Here is a 16,815-nt window from a genome sequence, read left to right on the forward strand (position 1 = left end):
TTTAAATTCAACTAATATGGATGACTTTTACTGTAAGATATAAAATCCCAGGATGTTTTGGGTTGGAAAGGACCTTAAAAGCCATCCAGTTCCACTCCCAGGCATGGGCAGGGACACCTTCCACTGTCCCAGGCTGCTCCAAGCCCCAGTGTCCAACCTGGCCTTGGGCACTGCCAGGGATCCAGGGGCAGCCACAGCTGCTCTGGGCACCCTGTGCCAGGGCCCCATCACCCTCACAGGGAACAATTCCTGCCCAAGATCCCATCTAACCCTATTCTCCTGCATCTCTAGGCCCATGCTTCTGTTGCTTTCAGTGTTTTGGGTTGTTTTTTTTTTGTTTTGGTTTTTTTTTTTTGTGACACGGAAGGGATCAATTTCTTCTGCTGATGAGGCTTAAAAGAGTGTTTGGCATGTGTGTTGTGTATTCCATATCATCTGTGATTGCCTTGGATCAAAGAGATAAACTTGCTGGCAGTCATTATCACCTCCTTGAACAGCAGTAAATGTTTGGTGGGACACTGCAACCTGCTATTGCAAATTCAAATTACACTGGGAAGGAGGGAGGTAAATCTGAGGTGTGCTGTGAGCCTTCCGGTGTGGGCTGACAAGGTTTCCATCCATACTCACTTAGTCACATAGAGAGATTTTCCAGGATCTCAGAAACTTGACGTGTCCAGGCTGTGGATAATATGGGAGAAATCCTGGCACAGGTAGCCCAGAGAAGCTGTGGTTGCCCAACTCTTGGAAATACTCATGGCCAGGTTGGATGGGGCTTGGAGCAACCTGGGATAGTGGAGGGTGTTCCTGACCACGGCAGGGGTGGTTGGAACTGGATGGTCTTCAAGGTCCCTTCCTTCCCAAACCATTCAACTACTTAAACACTATCTGGGTTCCCTTTTTAAAGAAAAGGGGTGACTTGTATTAGGAAGGGATTAATTTTCCTTGTGAAGCGCTGTATATTTCCACTCTTTCCATGGGGACTTGGTGAAGTTACATTAAATACAGAGGGACTTGTGTTTAGCTCTTTGTTGGATTGGCTGCTCAGCCTGGAGAGGAGCCCCAGCTGAGAGAGGCCCTCAGCCCTGGGTGTCCCTGCATGTCCCTGCATGTCCCTGTCTGTCTGTCTGTCTGTCCCTGTGTGTCCCTGTGTGCAGGGAGGGGCAGAGCAGGGCCCAGGCTCTGCTCCAGGCCCAGCAATGGCCCCAGAGCCATGGGCAGGGACTGAGCCCAGCAATTCCCCTGCACAGGAGGCACAACTTGTGCCCTGGGCAGGGAGCAGCCCTGAGCAGAGCCCAGAGAGGCTGGGGAGTCTCTCCCTGGGGATGTTCCAGAGCCATCTGGACACAGCCCTGTGCCCTGTGCTCTGGGATGGCCCTGCTGGAGCAGGGAGGTGACACCAGTGACCCACTGTGGTCCCTCCCAGCCTGACCCATCCTGTGTACAGCACAGCTGGCACACGTGTCCAGCTCTGGGACAACAGAGCTCACCTGCCCAACAGCTGGGCTAAAATGGCCTTAAAAATGAACTCAGAAACAAAAAAAATTGTTTAAAACCTAAGTGGAGGCCAGCTGAGGATTCAGTTAAGGGAAGCCACTGACTCCTAAGTTAAAGCTTCAGAAAATGTCTCCAGTTCCCCCAGAGCTGTCCCAAAACTGCAAACAGCTGGCTCACAGTGTGTCAGCCATGGCAGAGATGTTATTAACCGAGACAGGGGAAAATATACTTTCAGTTATTACATGCTAATAAAGCACAAACTAAACACATTTTGGCAACAGGAGCAATTATGCCATTAAACATTTTACTGCAGGATTGATTTTTAAATTACTAATAATCTAAACCAAAGTGTGCACACACACCAAGAGGAAGGGGGAGGAAGGGGAGGAAGGTAATTTTACTAATTGAATCTAATCAGGGCCTCAGTTCAAATGCGTGGCTGTAAATATCAAAATACGGAAGATCTGATGCAAGAGTGCCAGTGGAACCAGGATGGATGAGCTTTCCTCACTTGACCAGATTCTTCTGGCTGGGAGGAAGTTGAACACATGGGGTGGGGGAACCTGGGGAGCTGGGTTATCTCCAGAGCTCCCTTCAGATACTGGTCTGTGTTCCTGAGCTGCCTTTTGGGATGGGCAGGGAGCAGTGAACTGAGGCACAAACTGTGGGCTCAGCCTCCTGTTTGCCTGAGCCCTTCCACATTCTGCTGCTGTCACCTGCAGTGGAGGATGAGCTGGGTCACTCCCGAACTGGGAGGGAATGGAAAAAAATCCTGTCTTCACCTTGAAAAAACCTATTTTCTCTTCCTGGGCTGCAGCAGGAGGTGGGTTTGAAGATCAGGGTGGGACACTGTCACAGCTCCAGGGTTGTATTTGTTCTCAGAGTTTATGGCAGGGCTGCTCCTTTCGAAAAAGTGTAAATCTTAATCAAATAAAACTGATGTGCTGTCATACTTACCCAGTCTCACTGGTTGTCCTACATCATGTTTTAGCATATAAGTTACATGACAGAGTTATCCAGGGGTTGCCAGCTGACACAGAAACAAACCCTCATGTTAAATTGCCTGCAGATGTCCTCTTCCAACTCCTGTAAGGAACTTCTACCAGTTCTCTCTCTCCCCCCCCGCCTTTTTTTTTTTTTTTTTTTTTTTTTTTTTTTGTGTGTGTGTGTGTTAAATAAAAGCAGCAGAAGAGGGGGAAAACAATCTCAGTTGAATCTCTGTGCTGGTGCCTCTGTTTGCAGGACAGGAAGCCTTAAGAAGACAATGCAATTTATAGGCAGGCGCAACAAAAAGCCCTGTAAGGATTTCCATGAGCCTTAGTGGACCAAATGAGTCGTGGCCGGCTCTTTTGAAGGCTGGAGCTGACAGAATAATGCCAAGTCTGAGGCTGCCAAGGTGGGCTTTTCAGAAGATTCAGACCTGAGGAGGTGAGAAGATCTTTATGTTCTGTTGGGTGTAATTTATCTGATGGTAGAATTTATGGTCAGAGTTTCAACTAGGCATGCCTTTTCTTTGGATATAAGGATTTTATCTGAAGGATTTAAATTCTTGCTCTGTTTGGCAGAAATCCCTACGTAAGGTTGTGACATTCTTGAAAACATTCACTGTTTTCATTTGCATAATTAGGAATCTTTGTTTTGTTTTCGTTGTATGAATTTACTGGAGTTTGTGAACTTTTTGCCTGGCCGTCTCCCTTGGTTGGGGAAATCACAGAATGTTGTTTCTTTTCCCTGGCTGGAGGCGCATGGGCTATTTATGCTCAGTTTTAAAATAGACTTTTCTGTGAGTTCTTGCACTGCTCTTTGCAGTGGGATATTTCTGGAGGATCAGCCCGGCCAAAAGCAATTGCGAAAGGTTAGTGGAGAGCAGAGCTCCCATTTAAACACCTACGTGGAGGAGCAGCCCTTCAAAAGCTGGGAGTGCCAAACAACTCCCACTTGGAACAATGGGAGCTGCTGAGTGCCGACAGCTTCCGAAAATCTGGCCTCACTGGCTTCAAAAGGAGATTAATTAGCGAGTCCAGCAAAATAGGACTTTTTTAGAGTTGCTTAATTCTTTCTCTGGACTTGCTTAGTTCTGCGTGGAGAATATCGCACTTGAGCTGTGCTCAGCAGTGGCAGGTGGTAGAGGTTTCTCCTGGGAAGGTTGAATTCCAGGTGGGTTGGGAGGCAGGCAGGGAGCTGGGCAGGTGTTTCCCGAGTTTTTTTCAGGAGAACTTTGGCCAGGAATGTTGAACTTTGCTGGGCAGGTAGAAGGAAAGCCCTGGGGAGCTCCCCCTCTAACAACCCCACATGGATTTTTTTATTTTTTCCATAGTTTTCCCGTTTGTCTTAAACTGCTTCGGAAGTGACATAAATGAAACCAGAAAAGGCCTCTCTGGCATTACTGAAATAGGGATGTCCAGATGGGAAATTACAGTAATATCACTTGTGCATTCAAACTTCACGTCCTGTGCAACTTCCATGTGTGGGCAAAGGAGATAAATTTGCTCTCTGGAGCTACACGTGTGCTTCTCTCTTTTGATTAAGCCTGAAACACATTTTTCTTCCCTTTCTGTGATCATGGAGTGAGGTCTGCAGGAAAAATAGGATTAGAAATTAATGTTTTAGGGGCCGTATTTCCAAACTAAGTTATCCTTGTGGCTTTCTGTAATGTCATTTTTTTTTTTAAATTTTATTTATCACAAATCACCAGCCTTTTTTTTTTCATTAATGCAGATCAAGAGCAATAAGAGTGTGCTAAAACGAAGGAAGACTACTTCTGAAAATCAAATAACGAGTTTTGGTTAGTGTTCCTTTTCAAACATGGCAAGCAGGTTGGCGACCAATATGTTTGCAAACGACCTAAGTCTTCCCTTCCAGTGGTAATCCGTATTCTTTTGAAAAGCTAATAAAAGTGGTGTATGAAAGAAATTCCTGGGGCACTGCAGAACTCACCCTCCTAGGGAGAGAGCCAGATGTGCTGGTTAATAACCTTGCAGGCATTCAAAGCCAGGGCAGTAACTTGGTATCACCTTAGCCAGACGTTGTGTGTTGGTGCAAGGCAATATCACATCCTGGTCACATTCACAGCAGAGAGCTGCAAGACATGTGGAGTCTTATTAAAGGAAGGGGGGGAGGAAAAAAAAAAAAAAAAAAAAAGAAGGAAAAGAAAAGGAGGGGACAGGCAGAATGAGAGGGAGACAATGTGTCTGTCCTGAGAAGCAGCAAAGGAGCAGACACACTGCTCCACATGTGCATTAGTCTGTCAGCCTGGATTCTGCTCTCCAGATGTTGGGGTGGATCCTGTGGCAGAGACTACGGAGGAAAAAAGGATTTTAAAAGAAATCACATTTCAGGGGTGAAATTAACGTCTCAGGGTTTTTCAAAATGCAGTTGCTCGGTGTGATTTTTCAGAGTGCTTTAGCGAAATAGCAAATTCTAGATTTAATGGTTTTTACAGGCTTGCTTGGCAGCGCCTCCTCCAAACACAAATGTTTGTGTGCGAAACTTGTCAGTGGCTTTTAGAACCAACATGCCTCAGAGTAAAAAGCACATTAGAGTTGTTCTCAGACCAGTCCTACTGAACTGAAAATTGTTTGTGGCGGGGGTCCCAAAACCTGATGGATCTTTCTCAAGGCTCCATCTCTCTGCATCAAACCCTCTGAGAGCTTTGGCCATCACATCAAAACAGTGCTTGTGCATAACAAAAACATCTATATTTGCAGCAGCAATCAGAATACATCAACGTCAAGTTAAGATTTTTTTTTTTTTTTTTTTTTTTTTTTTAAAAAACGCCAAATTTGCTTTCCCAGGCACGGCAGAAAAAATAAATCACTTACGGCATTTATGGTATATTTGTAATCCGAAACTGGTGGCTTCGTGTTACCGGGCACGACGTGTGCGGCAGATAAACAAACACTGCACAAAAAAAGGACAAATCCCAGCTCTGTCTGCCTGACACTTCACCTCTGTGACCGGGATCCCACAGCCAGGGCCACATGTGCCTTTCTGCTGAGCCCGTGTTTAGGTTGAGCCAGGCTCAGCCCTGGGCTGCTCCTCGTGGCAAGACCGGGGTGTTCCATGGCACACGAGGTTCGTGCCTGGCCAGCCGTGGTCATTGTGAAGGGAAAAGGAGAACGTGAGTGGATAAATATTTATGTGAATGCGTTAAACAAGGCGGTTGTTCTTGCCTGGAGATCTTTCATGAGGCCCAGGAATGCAACGCTGATGTGAAAAGTTGGTGATACGTGAATATTACCAAGCTTCACTTCCATGACTGATACGGAGTCACTGCTCTCAGCCTTCGCAGGAGTGTGGATACGTGAAAACTCCAGTCATGGATTTGCAATCATGTCGCAAGTAGAAATGAGGCAATTTTATGTCAATATTAGGACAGAGCATTCTGGAAGCAGTCTGGATGTTTTCATACATAATCGTGGCTTCAGTAAAACTGTACATTTACAGAGACAGCTGGTGTGCCTTCTCCCGAGTTGGAATCGGATCAGCTGGGTAGGGCTTCAGTGAGAAATCTCAGTTTGTAGTTTTGGTAAAAGCCAGAACCACAGATAGAGATTTCTTTGTGGTATTTTGCTGTTGGATACGATCTCAACTCTGCTGGGAATCCCAAAAATGAGTGGACCTCTGCAGTCCTTTCTCGCATCCACCACACAGAGTAGATGAGGAGGTGCAGCACCATTTAACCAGGGTGAAAATAAATATTTTCCTTCCTGATGGCAGCCAGGTGGCCTCTCCAGGTGTGCCCCACACACCTCAGACAAGGTGAGGGCTTCTGGGGCTCCGTGGGTGAGAGCTTTCCAGGCTGAGCTTTCCGTCATCACACACTGGATTTTGTCAGAGGGAGAGCCTTGGAGCCGGCCGAGTGTGATTCATCCCTGCCGGCAAGGCCTCTGAGGCATTCTGACATTATTAGGACTGATATCATTAATTAATGAGGGCTGAATGTTATTCTTAGACACTGGATTGAGTATTGGGTAGGGAAGCCTATGAAAGGGCTCTTTGATTTTGGAAAATTCCTACGGCACTGTCAAATTTGCTCGCAAAATTCAATCATCTGCCAACTTTCCAAGTTAAGGAGCACATCCCTTCTGAAACCTTGACTGAGTCTTCTCAGTGCCTTCTTGGGATCAAGGGATTTTTGGATTTATATTCATGCCAAATGAAAATGATAGATAGCCTTCAAAAACCAGTCATATTAAATCTACCAGGAGACCTTTGGAGAAGGCATTTCTGTGGGTTTACTGTCGCACAGATTTGATCCTCCCCCACCTTTGTTTTTGGCTGCTCTTGATTTAATGTGTTCAAGGTATAAAGGAACCAAATTGTGGAGCCTGGGAGTGTCTTAATGCGTCACAGTTGCTCCTGGGCACTGTGACCTGCAGCACCTCCACCATGGGATGTGCTCATACAGCTCAAACAAATCCCCAAATTTAATGGGGTTTTTGTCTGGTCTCAAGAAACATGCTCCAAAGCAAATGTAGGGAGCAGCTGTCCTTGCTCCTAGCATTCCTGTCTTTGGGGCTGGCACTGCTCTTCTCTTTTCCCAGAGCTTTTCCTGCTGCTTTTCCCAACTGGCTGCTCCTTGAATGGACCTTGCAGGTGTCCAGAATTAGCCCAGCCTTTGCAGGACTCTGGCAGCAGATTTATAAATAAAACACTGTCATTTTAACAGCAGGGCTGAGAGCGCAGGAAGCGCTGTGCACATGTGGGGTGGTCACACATGGGTCCCATTGCAGCCCTAATAATGCTGGGATGGAGGAGAGGGCTGAGGGGCTGCTGCCAGGTGAGCTCCCTCTCTGGTTCATCTGTCTTCAGGGGTGTCCAGGCCTGGTCAGTTCCTCAGTTTGTTCTCCTTGCCACAGTTTTGGGGCAAGGAAGTGGCAGACGTGGCCAGCAGCGCTGAGCCCACTCTGTGGGGTTGAATTAATGAGCATAGGTGCTTTTGGGATGATACCCCCTTAGTGATGGTGGTTGTTCACCAAGAGTTCCTCTGAAACAGGGTTTGGACCTGGGGGTGCTGGTGACAGGGGCTGGACACGAGCCCAGGGGTGCCCAGGTGGGAGAGAGGCCCCTGGCACCTGGGCTGGATGAGGAATTGTGTGTCCAGCAGGAGCAGGGCAGGGATTGTCCCTCTGTGCTCCAGGGCTGTGTCCAGCTCTGGCTCCTGCAGGAGAGCCCTGGAGGGGCTGGAGCGTGTCCAGGGCAGGGAAGGGAGCTGGGGAAGGGGCTGGAGCCCCAGGAGGGGCTGAGGGAGCTGGGAAAGGGCTGAGCCTGGAGAAGAGGAGGCTCAGGGGGAACCTTGTGGCTCTGCACAAGCCCCTGACAGGAGGGGACAGCCGGGGGGGGTCGGGCTGTGCTCCCAGGGCACAGGGACAGGAGGAGAGGGAACGGCCTCAGCCTGGGCCAGGGGAGGCTCAGCTTGGACAGCAGCAGGAATTTCCCCATGGAAAGGGGGCTCAGGCCTTGGCAGGGGCTGCCCAGGGAGGTTTGCAGCCCCAAGGAGCACCTGGACATTGCACCTGGTGCTCTGTTTGCCAAGATGGGGATCACTCACAGGTTGGGCTTGATGATTTTGGAGGTTATTCCCTGTGAATGATTCTGCAATTCATGGTTCTGCACTGTGGATCAGGTTTGTCTCTCAGCTGTGGCACTTTGTGCTCAGTCTCTTGGATACGTGTCCCTGCACACACACACACAGCTGTGAGCAGAGCAGCAGCCACCTCAGCTGAATAAAGCATGAGAATGTTTACTACTTGGGAGAAAAAACAAATCTGTTATGGATTGTGCTAATTATAAAGAGCCTTGACGTGGTACCATACATTCAGCAGCAGAAAGACCCGAGTTATTTGGATCCCCCATTTGGTTTGGTGTGGCTCACATCCATGAACCAGGCACTAATCTCCAATTCTGGCTGCTGGAGGGAGGATTTTTTTTTTTTTTTAGGGATGTGTGTGTGACTTTCTTTAGATATCTTCTCTAGAGGCGCCCTTAAAGCATTTTGCTTCTGTTGCCAGGATCAACAGACGAGGTGCTGGAACAAACTGATAAATTAAATAGCAACAAGTTACCCAGACCTAATGGTATTAATCCAGGAGTTTTGAAAGGCCTGAAGAATGAAGTGCCTGAGCTGCTCACAACACGAATATATGGGCTCAGGGGAAGTGGGGAACTTACGAGTGACAGTCTTTGTACTTACTTCTAAAAACAAACATGAGAGCAGAGCTTGGGAAGCACCTCCAGGCCTTACTGCAGGGCAAAAATAACACCTAACCAGTCGCAATAATAAACAATGGCCAAGTTATAAATACACCTCCTCCATCAACCGTATGAAATGGGACGTATTTTCCAAAGGAAAATTGGAAGTCTTTGTTGTAGTGCATTTTTTTAGGTCGCACAAAAAAAAAAAAAAAAAAAAAAAAAAAAAAAAAAAAAAAAAAAAAAAACCCAAAGCCTGAAAAGCTTTCTTGTCAAAGGAAAAAGTGACATTGGGTCAGCCATTAAAAATGGATAGGAAAGAAACAAGGAAATATAACAAGGAAAAACCATTTTAAAGAAGAGTCAAAACTAGTTTTTCAGGCTGGCCCTCAAGATCAGTAGCAGGGTGTCTCAAATCACATCCTAAATCTGGCATTGTTTAATCCATTTGGTAATGAGCTGGAAAGCTGGAAGCGAGACCCCAGTCAGATTGGAGATTAAATCCATGGTCATCTATTTTTTAGGTTATTGAGGACAAACTGAAGGAAATACAGAACGTTTCACCAAGCCAAGCAGAAAGCTCTGCACTCTGACAAATCCATCTGAGAAAGTAATGTAAAAAAAATCTGTGCCACTGAATAACTATCACTGCAATTAAATACAATGAAAAGCACTTTTGAGACACTGCATTAATCTTCTCCCATGCTGAAAACTGGTCTCTGGCACTTCACTTATCAGGTTCTAATTTATAGTGAAATACGAACCTGCGTTCTATGACAACCATTTCTCTTTGATAACCTTCTTAAAATTTTTTCTGCACATACTCCTAAGCTTGTGGTACACTTGTATTCTGTCTGGGCCAGGCAGTGATCCATGTGGTGCAGTGGCTGACAAATGGCAGGGATGGTAATTAATACCATAATCAGCTTTTGGAGCCGCTCAGATGGTGTAAAAATGCTTGGGGTTTGATTTGTATTAGAAATACACAGAATCACAGAACGGGTAAAGGAACCACAGTGGGTCACTGGTGTCACCTCCCTGCTCCAGCAGGGCCATCCCAGGCCACAAGGCACAGGGCACAGGGCTGTGTCCAGATGGCTCTGGAATATCCCCAGGGAGAGACTCCCCAGCCTCTCTGGGCTCTGCTCAGGGCTGCTCCCTGCCCAGGGCACAAGTTGTGCCTCCTGTGCAGGGGAATTGCTGGGCTCAGTCCCTGCCCGTGGCTCTGGGGCCATTGCTGGGCCTGGAGCAGAGCCTGGGCCCTGCTCTGCCCCTCCCTGCACACAGGGACACACAGGGACAGACAGACAGACAGGGACAGACAGAGACACCCAGGGCTGAGGGCCCCTCTCAGCTGGGGCTCCTCTTCAGGCTGAAGAGATTCCAGAAAGAAAAAAAATGAAATACAAAAATGAAACACAGGTGGTCAGTGATGTATTAGAAATCCACTTTATAAGTCTCTCCTGGCCAAGGAAATGTCACTTGTCCAGTGACTGTGACAGCAGAGGCCTCTGGCCATACCATCAGGTGGTGTCCTTGGAAAAATGCATAGAGGGAGCCTTGGGGTTAGCTGTGGCCTCTGCAAGTTGTTGTATCAGGCAGTGAAATTTCTACTCGGGTTTCATCCCTGCATTTGCTAGTGGGGTGGGCATTTGGAAAGGACTGATGATCCCTCTGGCCTGGGAGAATAATGTGGAGCAGGAGGAATTAGTGTGAGCATCCTTGCCATCACACCGGTGCCTCAGGCACAGCCTCAGGCATTCACTGCAGGATGAGAGAATAGTTTTGTCTCTGTCTCTTGAGGAAAGTTTTTCCTTTCCAGAGGAGAATGCCAAGGCATGGGTGTGACCTGAAGCATGGACAACCTCTTGTTTTCCAGGGTCTGGCCTAAACCCACCACTAAATAAGCACCTGTGTGCTGAGCTGAATATAAACTGGTGATGTGGATGACCCAATTCCTATTTAGAGCTTCCTCAGCTCTCAGATCTGTCAGCATCCGGGGAGCTGCACAAAGCAGGGGCCACATGCTTCTTTCACAATTTCACCAGGATCAGAGCAGAGGGAGCCAAGTTCTCATTTATGTCAGTGAGATCCCAGTGTGCCGTGAGGTCCCTCGGATCAGGAGCTGCAGTGGCTGGCACTTGCTGGGCCATGTGCTTTGGAGGATGTGTCTTCTGCCTTCACATCTCTGATTATTTCTGCCTCCTGACGTCCTGCAGAGGAGGCCTGTGGAGCCCTGCTCTGAATTCCATGGCGTGGCTGTCACAGAATCCCAAATTACTTGAGGTTGGAAGGGATGTCTGGAGATCATCCACTCCAACCCCCTGCCAAGGCAGAGTCACCTGGAGCAGGTGATGCAGGAAAATGTCCAGGAGGGATTGGAATGTGTTCAGAGGGAGACTCCACACCCCCCCTGAGCAGCTCTGCCCCCTCCATGGGAAGAAATTCTTCCTCATGCTATGGGAGAACTTCTTGGATTTTAGTTTATGGCCAGTGCTCCTCATCCTGTCACTGGGCATCACTGAAAAGAGACTTTATGTCTTCGGGATCAAGATCCATCTCCCCTAACGCTGAGAGCTAAACCTGTCTTCAGAGCTCATAGAAATATTGGCATATCCTGAGGGTATTTAATCCCATTTTAAAATAGATTTCAAAGGAGCCTAGGCAATAGTTTTAATCTAGATGTTGAATTCTTGGACAGCTAAGGTGAGGTAAAGATAATCTCTCTAAAGGATTTGCATACATTGCTGCTTCTTGATTCTTTACTGGAAAAGTGCATTCACAGCCTTGAAGAGTTTCCTAAAACTTAAAATTTGCATGCCAACTTTATAACCATGGATCAGATGGAATAAAAGTTCTACCAAATGGGTTTCAAATGACTGTCTTGGGTAGTTTTAGCACCCAGTTAAAGGTGTCAGAGGTACAGGGATTAGCAATTTGGATTTACAAATTACTACTTGTAATTTGATGTTTTCTGTGTGAGATAGGAGGGCAAAACTCTCTCATGGGACTGTGATTTTTTTTAAAGTTTCATACTTCCCTTCTGTATGTTAATTTTCCTTTCACCGGTACTTGTAGAATTATATATAATTTTAAAAATGTATTTAATCTTGTCTCTTTAGGAGCTCAGTGAAATGTGTTGCTTCAACACTTTGTGTGTGCTTAGATTTCCCTAAAAATTAAAAAAGTTTATTTTTTCTCTGTGACAGAAAATGTCCTTTAAAATAGATCCAAATGCAAAACCCTCCAACCAAGGCTGATGGTACCATTCCTAGCTAGGATCCCTGTGCCTGTGGGAGATCTTAGCTTTTCCTGACAAGGAGGTACTTTATTCCTGGCCATTTGCACCATATGGTGAGGAACTGCAGCTTTTATCCTGAAGCAATCCCTGAGTGCTTTTCAGTCTATTTTTATGGGAGTCCCTTCAGTCATTGCTGAAGTGGAGCCAGTGCTGGGGGAAGATGTGGCAGCCGCTCAGGGGAAATGGTTGCCATGTCTCTGCAGCCTCTGGAAAAGTCTGCAGCACTTCTGAAAAACTGGGACCACTCTGCAAATTGTTGGTAGTTGTGATGACATTGGTCATGGGAGGCTGTGAGGTTTTTTATCTTCTTTTCTTTGTGTTAGGGCTGGGATTAATACACGGGCGTCGCAGTTTTCATGTTCGGACTCCGTGTTTATTAATTCTTACCTATATCACAGTCTCACGAGTTGTGAGCTCTAACTAGCAGGTTAGAAAATGGAGGTAAAATGGATGCCTCTAATTCTTTCCGAGGTTATTTAAGCACTAATAACCCAATAACAAGATGACACCTATATTATTTATACTTTTGACCCAATAATTGACCACACAATGTCCACAATGCGGACCTTGTTCACTCAATTAGAAAAAAACACCTGAAATCAAGAAGAAGCTGGTGAAGAAGAAGGACTTAAACAACACCTTAAATCCTCCATATTGCCCCATATATATTACTATATATTAAACCTAAATTTAATTCCAACATCAGGCCAGGCCCTCAGTGTGAATAAACAAGGTGTGAATAAATTGCAGCCTGGGCAGGCTCCTCACCCTTCCCACTTCAGGATGAGGGGAAGAGAAAACAGGTTTGGTTTTGGCTTATCCTTATAGCCAACATCACATGGAGGTAACAACACAGATGGTCACTGTTCCATAGAAATACAGAATATTCTGAGCTGGAAGGGTCCCACAGGGATCATCCAGTCCCACCCCTGTCCCTGCCCAGATCCCCCAACAATCCCAGCCCGTGCATCCCTGGCAGCATTGTCCAAAGGCTCATGGAGCTCTGACAGCCTCGGGGCTGTGCCCATTCCCTGGGGAGCCTGGGCAGTGCCAGCACCCTCTGGGGGAAGAACCTTTCCCTCAAATCCAACCTCAATCTCTCCTGGCCCAGCTCCAGCCATGCCCTGGGTGCTGTCCCTGTCCCAGGAGCAGAGATCGGAGCTGTCCCTCTGAGGAGCTGCAGCCCCTGAGGAGCTCTGACCTCAGTGTCCTCTGCTCCAGCTGCACAGACCAAAAGTGTCCTCAGCCTCTCTCCTCAGTTGTTGATCTTCAGACAGTTGCACATCTCTGCCAGTTGCCTCTTCCATCCTGAGGTCTCCCTCTGCTTCAGTTACCTGCTGTGCAGTTGGGAGATGGCACCCAGCCAGCAGAGGAGGCAGGAGTGTTTTTCCACTTCATGCATCCTTTAGGAGGATGAATTTATCAGGGAAAGAGCTGCCACATAGATGCAGAAGTTAAAAACAAAGAAACACCAGAAAAATATACTGAGGTAAACAATACCATCCTGGGGTTGTGTCCAGATGGCTCTGGAATATCCCCAGGGAGAGATTCCCCAGCCTCTCTGGGCTCTGCTCAGGGCTGCTCCCTGCCCAGGGCACAAGTTGTGCCTCCTGTGCAGGGGAATTGCTGGGCTCAGTCCCTGCCTGTGGCTCTGATGTCATTGCTTGGCACAACTAAAAGCCTGGTGGTGTCCTCTTGGCACCCTGTTGGATGCCCAGTGCTAGAGATCAAAGCTTCCTGACATTTAAGCTTCCTTAAATTGACATTCGAAGCTTCCTTATCATTTAAGATAAATCAAATTAATAATTTTCCTTTGAGAAAGTTTCTAAAAGGAGTTGCTCTTCTCATGCCCCTCTTAAAATCTGTAGGATGTTTGAGTCAGAGCTGTAGGGTGGCATCCATTGCCTTTCACAGCAGAGGGAAAGCTCAAACTGAAGAAATGAACCAGCAGCTCCAAAATGATGGGGTTTGTCTTTAAAGGGTGCACATTCTCCTGATCTTATAAGTACATGCCTTAAGTATAGGCTCTCCAAGACAGGTTTAATGGGAGCACTGGGATCTGGTACTGCAGGACTTCCCACAGCGTCAGCTGGGCTTTTCTGAAAAAATACGATAAAAATGAGGGCTGTGAGAGCCTGGGTGGAGCTGTGTAAGAGAGAGAGTGTGGCTGACAGCATTTTTCCAGGAAACTGGACAGTGGGCCCGTGATGCTTTACTAGCTCGTGATGAGCAAACCAGGCTGGGTGAGGCTCAGATAACGCCTGTCCCCACTGTTACAGACTTTCATGTGGTTTAGATATAGAGCATTTAAATTGTTTTGGATGAGAGACTTTAATGAGGAGGCAGTTTTGGAAGTGCTGGCTGTAATAGCAGCGCTGTTAATATTACTGGTTTTGGCATGGCAGACACGAGAAAAGTATTTTTAGAGCCAGACATCTGAGAGGCTTGACAGGGGGTAGCATCTCTTCTCTCTGACTTGCTCTGTCTGCATGTGGCTTTAACTTTGAAACCATTATTCCCTCTGGGCCAGCGAACAATTTTGGCTAAAAATTGCCTTGGATGTGGGAGACAAGGATCGGCTTCACACATATGGGCAGAACCCACACATCATATTCCTCCCTCTTCCAGAGATAAGCTCTGAGGGAGTTTCCTGAAATATTTCACTTGATGGAGCAGAGGAAATGTTATTTGAAGGGAGAGGTGCTTTAAAGGAGGGAAGGAATCTGTAATTACATAACTTTCATTGCTGTCAGCCTGCATTTTAATGACTTTAATTTTCAGGTAGCAAATCAGTAGAAATCTATCCTCAGAGTCTGTTGGCTGCTTTATTCCAAAGCATAAACAAGTTTTCTTATCCAATATGTATATTTATATTTGAGAGCAAAACTCTATAAGAAATATCTTTATAGCTTTGTTTTTGTTTTTTTTTCCTAAGAAGCAAAAAATTATAAATCCTTTAAAGAGACTGAGGATATGAAATTGCTATTTCAAAGGTATTAATGAATCCACTCTCAGGAGAGCAGTGCAAGATATGAAACTCCTCTGCTTTGAAGAGTTCCACTCTCCGAATGGAATAAAATTGAAGTAATGTAGGAGAATTACCTTAAAAGCTGGAAGTGGATGCTGAAAGCCTCTTCCCACCAAGATGATGATGATGATGATGGTTGGTTCAGCATCAATGGGCACCAGGTCTCAAAGGTGAAATTTTGCAGCACATTCCAGACAGAGCTGCAGACATTGTGAGTGTGGCTTCTGGTTCAGGACTGTGCAATAAAGGTTTACCAACTGGAAATGAGGAAAAAGCATGATTTTGTTTAGAGCTGTGTGAGACCTCTTCTTTCTGCCTGAAACTAGATCTTCAACTGATACACAGACACATTAATAAAAATAACTTCATATTCTGAGTGAAGGTTGGTGGCCCCTTTTAAAATCGGGGGAAGCCTGAACTTCACATCCAGGTAGGTGACTCCAGAAGCAGCCAGTCTGACCAGCCTGGAGCTTTCAGATAACCAGCAGAAGCAGAAATATTTCCCCTGCTTAAACTCAGCTTTAGCCTGGTAGGCCAAAAAATCTCCAAACTGACAGGAGTAGTTTAGTTTCGACACTGAGGCTGTTTTGAAATCTTCCCCTCCTCACACACACTTGCAATTTGCTGCTATTTATCACTTTAAATTGTCCCCTATCAAATATGAAAAGTGTTATGAGTAGCTGGGATGGAGTGCAGGCTCTGAGGAAGACAGTGATAAAACTCCCCTGGCTTTAACAGAGACAGGATTTAACCCTCACTCTCTTTTTCAGCTCTCTGTATATACTTCTCTTGGTGATGAACTGTATCGCTCCCTGCTATTTTATTTTGGCAGGCTTCAGTGCAAGATAATAGCATGTGTTTTTAAAAGTCAAGTTGCTAGCTTTGTAAAAGGAAATTAAATGCTCACTTCTATTCATGATTAGTCTATTAAAAAAAAAAAAAAAAAAAAAAAAAAGAGATAGTAGAGTCATCCAGAGGGAGATGACAAGATAAACTGATGAGTAGAGCTCTTAAGGCCAAGTGTTTGAGTATATTTTAACAACCTGTTTAAGTTCTAAATACTTTTTTTTTTCTTCCATAGTTATCCATGAACATGGAGTTTTCTGCATATTTGTACAGCTGTGTACAGATATCTGTACAGATATTATTTTGAAGTAATTCATACATTGCATCAGTCCGTTCATAGCTTGAGCAAGCCCCAGCCTGAATTCACTAAGTTTATTTAAAAACTTGTGCTCAGACTGTAGGACTGGTGAGCTCCCTGCATTTCCTGTAATAGATTTGGTTAACGGATAATTGAAATTGTCCAAGCTGCGGGCCAGAAACAAATCCAGCAGGGCTCATTTTTCCACTGGAATCATTTTGTGCAGAACTCCCACAAATAAATACTCAGTGAAAAGTGACTTGTGTCCTCAGCCTCCAAAGCATCACAGCCTTGCCACAATTTCATGTCAGTCACTTCCAAAATCTGCCACATCAGAAACTAAAAATATTTACTTTTTTACAACTATAGAATATATGGACTGGCCATATTTACTTTGGAAGGCTGAGGTAGCACACAGGCTGGTAATTCCTTTTCTGTATGGAGTTATAAATACAGTCACTAATTGTGCTACATCTTAAGGGAGTTTGTAGAAAATTCTCCTGATTTTTACTAGCGGTGTTTATTGACTCTTGAAGATAAGTGATTAAAAATAAGCTTATGAAGTGTCAGAAGTGCCAAACAGTAAATATTTTTTTAAAGTATGCAAATATTTGCCTGCATTGATTACTACATTTTGACATATAATGATAAAGC

The 16,815-nt window shown here is 45.7% G+C and overlaps 1 protein-coding gene across 2 annotated transcripts in view; it reads left to right on the forward strand.

Moving 5' to 3' along the window:
* ERG (ETS transcription factor ERG) overlaps positions 1-16,815 on the forward strand; it is a 142,493-nt gene that overhangs the window by 48,863 nt on the left and 76,815 nt on the right. For both annotated transcript variants that reach the window (XM_058419399.1, XM_040056205.1), the window contains exon 3: positions 2,737-2,922. The gene's annotated coding sequence lies outside the window, so the exon portion shown is untranslated. The remainder of the gene's footprint in view (positions 1-2,736; positions 2,923-16,815) is intronic.

This window comes from Hirundo rustica, chromosome 2 (genome assembly GCF_015227805.2).
Source record: "Hirundo rustica isolate bHirRus1 chromosome 2, bHirRus1.pri.v3, whole genome shotgun sequence".
Lineage (NCBI taxonomy): Eukaryota > Metazoa > Chordata > Aves > Passeriformes > Hirundinidae > Hirundo > Hirundo rustica.